Below are 5,859 nucleotides of genomic sequence, written 5' to 3'. Positions count from 1 at the left end.
TTATTATAGGGCATTCTCGTCTTGGTAAACTTTTGGTGCAAGTAATAATAATAATAATAATAATAATAATAATAATAATAATAATAATAATTATTATTATTATTATTATTATTATTATTATTATTATTATTATTATTATTAACAGCAACAACATCAAAAAATAATAATAAAAATAATAACAACAATAATAATAATAATAATAATAATAATAATAATAATAATAATAATAATAATAATAATAATAATAATGGCCATATAAAGAATTCAATCTTTCTCAGAGGAGATCTCAGTATTGTCATGCGACAGTCCAATTAATTAAGACCTTCCCAACAGAGCCTGAACATTGCACGGAACGTGCCCAAAGAATAATGCACGAAGAAGATCGTGCATTGTTGGACACGACGCTCTCGTGCTGCCGTTAAAAAAAAAAAGAAATTGATGGGGTTGCCGCGTCTGATTATAGAAGATTGGGGCATGGCATGGCAGCAGGTTAGGGTCAGGACTCCGGTGGGCATATGAGGGGGAGGAGGAGGAGGAGGATGTCGCCGCCGCCCATTATCGCCCGCTCCAATGCCCATCCTCCTGAGACGTCTTGCCAGGCAGCCCAGCACCAGCAGTTCGACACTGACCTGGGAGGCAGTGGCATGTGAACCACAGGGCCTCGGAGCGGCCGAAAGCTATCTACTCGTATTGTCTCGTCTCGACCTCGAGTGCTCGAGTGGCGTCCCTCAGGGCGATTGCTTGTGGCTTTTGCTGTTTGAGACGCGTCAAGTGCTTACGCTTTCGATTGATACTGCTATTCTTCTGCTGCTTGTTGTGCTGTGATTCGCAGGCATTTCGATGCATACGAAAGAAATTCGGCTCTGGTTGGTGACCACAGACTAGGTCGTGGCCAAGATGATGATCGTTCTGGGCCAGTTTTGACAAGCAGTGATGGTGATCTGTGGTGATGGTGTAGTGATTTGTGGTGATAATTGAAAGCTTTACAGTGGAGAAAATTTGATACGAAGGAATGTCGACGAACTTGAAAAAATATCTTGAAAAAGCTGACGAGATCTAGAAAGTTCATACACGAACGACATTTGGAAGCACGAAATTGGAAACATTCGACTGTTTGTCAACGATTTCAGAGGGGAAAATCCAAGGTAAGGAGACGAACAGACAGGCACATTTTGAATTCCGTAACTGTTTCTGTAAAATTCATATAAAATCGCTATCCGGGCAGTGTACAAGAAACTGAATCTGTGATCTCGCAAAGGTCAGGCTATTTGCGTAGATAAATCTCGTTTTTTACCATTTTCACAAAACTTTCAGCTGGTTTTTTACATTCTTTACAAACAAACAACGCAGATATACGGAATTCTAAAATTAACAGGGGGCTTCGTTTGTGATGTTATAATTGGGTAGTGTTGTTATATCTAGCTGCGAATTTTCCTCTTCTGGAGCAAAAAAAAAAAAAACCTAGTACAAAAATATTCACTGCGAGATAAGAGGGGCAAAGAGATGCCAGATGTAAAATAACTCTACGGAGTTACAACACCAATTATGGTAATTCTTTCGCATCTTTCCCATGTTCCCCGCGTGTTTTCTTTGGAAACTTCCCGTGGCCGTGGAAAAAACCGCAGCTGCTTACTTTTCAAAGGAGTTTTCTTTTTAAAGTAGACTGAAAATATGAATAATGAAAGAGAGAAACTACTAGGCGGACGAAGAGACAGGCGTAGGGAAAGGTAATATGATGGAGCTTTCGAAAAAAATCGAAATAAATTAAAAAAGCATTTTGACTCGGAATTAAAATTAGATGTTAGACTTATTGGAGGTGACACATAATACTTACCAGATGCTTTGGCACTTTGAGAATGTTCTTTTAAGTGTCGTAATTTCGACGAATACATTCTTAAATTATGCTTCTTATTGTTTAGATGTCGTTTGATTTAAAGAAAAATAAACAGGGAAGTAAATTTCTCCCAAGAAAATTGAAATCGTGGCGAAGGTATTTTCAGTATGATGAAACATCATTTTCATGACGAATAACCAGTTTAAGAGGCTGAATAATGCATAGATTGAAATGGCCATTTAAATAGTAATCATTAGAAATAAAGTGAGTACATCGGTTTTGATTAAGTGAAAAAAGAATGAAATTCAGAGATGTTAAATAACAATTGTAATGTATGATTCATTAAATACAGGCAACACTACCCAGGGTATTAACATACCTTTCAAAGCCTAGTGGTGTTACCTTCAGTTTCAGACTTACCCATAGAGGTATAGTGCCTCACCCGGTGCACTTTAGGCAAAGGTAAAAATTGTTTGCAGCGTCCCTTCGGCCCTTCTTCTTCTTTCTTCTTCTTCTTCTTCTTCTTGTAACGTGCTTTTTTCCCATTTGTATAGCTGTACCCAATTTTTTTTTAACCTTTAACTGAACCTCCATTCCCGATGCCTTTTTTAAGTCCTGCTGTCCAACCTCTCTAACTAATGCTTAATTAGTGCATCTGTGGGAGTTTCTCCGAGTTCCACCTTCAGACCCTTGTGCTTCATCTCCTATATGTTTTGGATTTCTTAACTTTGCTGTCCAACCACTCCAACTCCGGAGATGCAACGCATTTTTTACCCTAAAACAATTCTTGTATTTTGATTATTTACTTATGTTTTTATCTATCATTTATCAACTTGTTCATTTATTTTTCTTTTCTAATAAAATGATATCTCTCTGTAACTTCTTTCAAATGAACACCATATTCTTTGAAAGTTTGAATTTCAAGTCAGTGGCCCCTGTGGTGGGTTTGTTTTATATGAATAGGGGTTTATTTGCTTAATAATAATAATAATAATAATAATAATAATAATAATAATAATAATAATAATAATAATAATAATAATAATGTCTGGCTGTGTTGCCTAATTTTAATATGTGCAGTTACGCGTCTGCGTTCTTGTTTCTCGCTTGAAGTCAAGGACTTGATTCTTGTCGTTATAAATCGATTTTTCAAGAGTTTCTGTACTGCATCAGCGTAAGTAGTATCAAAGTGCCTTTTCATCCTGGCTACATTCCTCAACTTCGCTTTCCATCATTCAGATCCATCATTCAGATATGATCGTTCTCATTTTAATCTTTTTTTTTTAAACTGCGGCCCCCAATTACCTGTGCTTCGTCAGTTAGTGCGTGCTGCTCATTTTACAAAGCACCAGCGTTCTTATATACTTTGTAAAAGCTCATTTTTATTTTCTTGAGGCATTCTTTTATCTTGTCGATATACTGTGACGCCTTATAAAGAGAGATCTTTCTTTTTGTAAAGACGGATCTTCTTTTGTAAAGACGGACCTTTCTCTTTGTAAAGACAGATCGTTTTGTAAAAACAGATCTTTCGTTTTGTAAAGACAGATCTTTCGTTTTGTAAAGACGGAACTTTCTTTTTGTAAAGACATCTTTCTTTTTGTAAAGACAGAACTTTCTCTTTGTAAAGACAGATCTTTCTTTTTGTAAAGACCGATCTTTCTCTTTGCAAAGACAGATCTTTCTTTTTGTAAAGACAGGTCTTTCTTTTTGCAAAGACAGGTCTTTCTCTTTGTAAAGACAGATCTTTTTTTTTACAGACAGATCTTTCTTTTTGTGGAGACAGATCTTTCTTTTTGTACAGACAGATCTTTCGTTTTGTTAAGACAGATCTTTCGTTTTGTAAAGACAGATCTTTCGTTTTGTAAAGACAGATCTTTATTTTTGTAAAGACAGATCTTTCTCCTTACTCGTTATGAGACTGCGATTCTTTCTGTAAAAAAAAAGTGTGTTTAGCGATATTTGTGTGTTATTTTTGTTATTCTGTTCGTATTTGATTTTAATCGAGTCTTGTCTTGATTTTTTTTTTTTTTTTAGTATTTTACATACAAGCATCATAAAGTGTTCTAGTGTTCGAGGACGTAATTTGCTTATTAGCTTCTTCCGTGAGAATGGAAACAGTTATTATTATTATTATTATTATTATTATTATTATTATTATTATTATTATTATTATTATTATTGTTAAAAGAGCGAAAGAGTGGTGGACGGTCAAACATCCGCCAAGGCCAAGCTATCCCCCATCCCTTCCTACGAAAGGTCTCCTCTCCTTAAGAGTTACCTCCCTGTCTCTCCCAAAATCTATTGTAACGCCAGGTTTAGTAACCATAAATCAATCAATCATTCCCAAGATCTGGCCAATTGTTGCCACTCACGAGGTCTACCTTCGGTTAAGGATTCGTCAAAATCCACTTTTGACTTCTTTGATCAAGTATTCCTCCCAACAAAGAAAGAAAGAGACATACAAACAGCTAAATGCATGACATCTTCTGGCAATATCCTTCGATATGATGTCAGTGAGTGCTTCTTCTCTGTAAGCTGAGAGAGAGAGAGAGAGAGAGAGAGAGAGAGAGAGAGAGAGAGAGAACTAAATACTTGACATCCTCAGCAATAACCTTCGGTATAAAGTCAATGAGAGCAAAGCAGTGATTCAAAAGGTATTGTTTCGGTGTATGCTGAGAAAAGAACAGAAAGAGAGAGAGAGAGAGAGAGAGAGAGAGAGAGAGAGAGAGAGAGAGAGAGAGAGATCAGCAGGGAAATGTTAGGAGGAGCCTTACAGTTTGAGGAAGAGATAAGGTACGTTTACGATCTTGCAGCAGTAGCACCACAGAGTAGGTCTGACAGCTTCTCGATCAGTAACTTCTTAGGAGGATTTGAAATGTGACCCTACAGGAGAAAGAAACAAGTAAAAAATGCGCCGAAGTTTCTTCAGCGCAACCGAGCTGTCTGTACAGCGTATAATCAAGGACGCCGAAAATAGATCTATCTTCGGTGGTCTCGGTATAATGTTGTACTTTTTGAGCTGCGCCCATGAATCTTTAACCACGACCTGTGGTGGCTCTTATATTGTTGCCAGATGCACGATTACATAATTGACCTTAAATAAGATAAAAACTACTGAAGCTAGTGGGCTGCAGTTTGGTATCTTCGATGATTGGAGGGTGGATGATCAACACCAATTTTCAGCCCTCTAGCCTCAATAGTTTTTAAAATCTGGGGGCAACAGAAAAGCGCGGATGAACAGACAAAGCCGGTACAACAGTTTTCTTTTACAGAAAACTAAAAGGGAATCTGCAGAATACTGAGGTCTTAGTTACGTGAGTGGAAGTTTACGAGACAGGGACATCAAAATGTGTAGTCGAAGGGAACATTTAGGCCTGTCAAAATGTTGCTGGAAGAGGTCATTCATGGAAACTAGAAGGTATGGAAAGGAAGGATATGGAATGGAATCTTGAAGAAACTGAAGGCAGTGCAGAGAAATGAAAAACCTTAAAATAAAGGTGAATGTAGATATTTGAGGTCCTGGGCCTGCCTGGGATCAGATTGATGATAATGGCTTTGACATAAACAGGCTTCTTGGCTATGTGTATGGCAGCAGAATGATGGTAATTGCTTTGACGTAGCAGCATTTGCCACTAGTTAAGTAAACGAATTAGTGAGGGAAGACCCTCCTTGTCAGAATTTAAAAAAAAAAAAAGGAAAAATAAAATTTCGTGAGCGGACGAAAAAAAAAAACCAAAGAATCAGAAGTAACCGCCTTTGAAGTTTTCAGTAACTAATTAAACTTATAATTAAAGTTGCCACAAACTGCGCCCTGACTTCGATCACGGCCAGCCAGTTAAAACATCTCCATTCGAAAGCGGACAGCACAACAAAAATTCCCCGAGTTCATCGCAAAGTTATAATGATAAAGACAAAAATAGATCTGGGATGCTAATTCTCCCTCGGAAGGGGCGCCGAGTTCTCGGGAAGGTGATGATGATGATGGAAGGGTGAAAGAACAGGAGGAAGAACGAGAGAGAGAGAGA

The 5,859-nt window shown here is 37.5% G+C and overlaps 1 protein-coding gene across 1 annotated transcript in view; it reads left to right on the top strand.

Annotated features, from left to right (window-relative positions):
• The first annotated feature begins 386 nt into the window (after nucleotides 1-386).
• Nucleotides 387-5,859, top strand: part of LOC136836466 (irregular chiasm C-roughest protein-like) — a 50,002-nt gene continuing 44,529 nt past the window's right edge. Inside the window, exon 1 of the mRNA XM_067100731.1 lies at nucleotides 387-1,145. The gene's annotated coding sequence lies outside the window, so the exon portion shown is untranslated. The remainder of the gene's footprint in view (nucleotides 1,146-5,859) is intronic.

The sequence above is a fragment of the Macrobrachium rosenbergii genome, chromosome 56 (genome assembly GCF_040412425.1).
Source record: "Macrobrachium rosenbergii isolate ZJJX-2024 chromosome 56, ASM4041242v1, whole genome shotgun sequence".
Taxonomy (NCBI): Eukaryota; Metazoa; Arthropoda; class Malacostraca; order Decapoda; family Palaemonidae; genus Macrobrachium; species Macrobrachium rosenbergii.
Note: the sequence above shows the minus strand (reverse complement) of the source record. Positions and strands in the feature narration are given on the sequence as shown.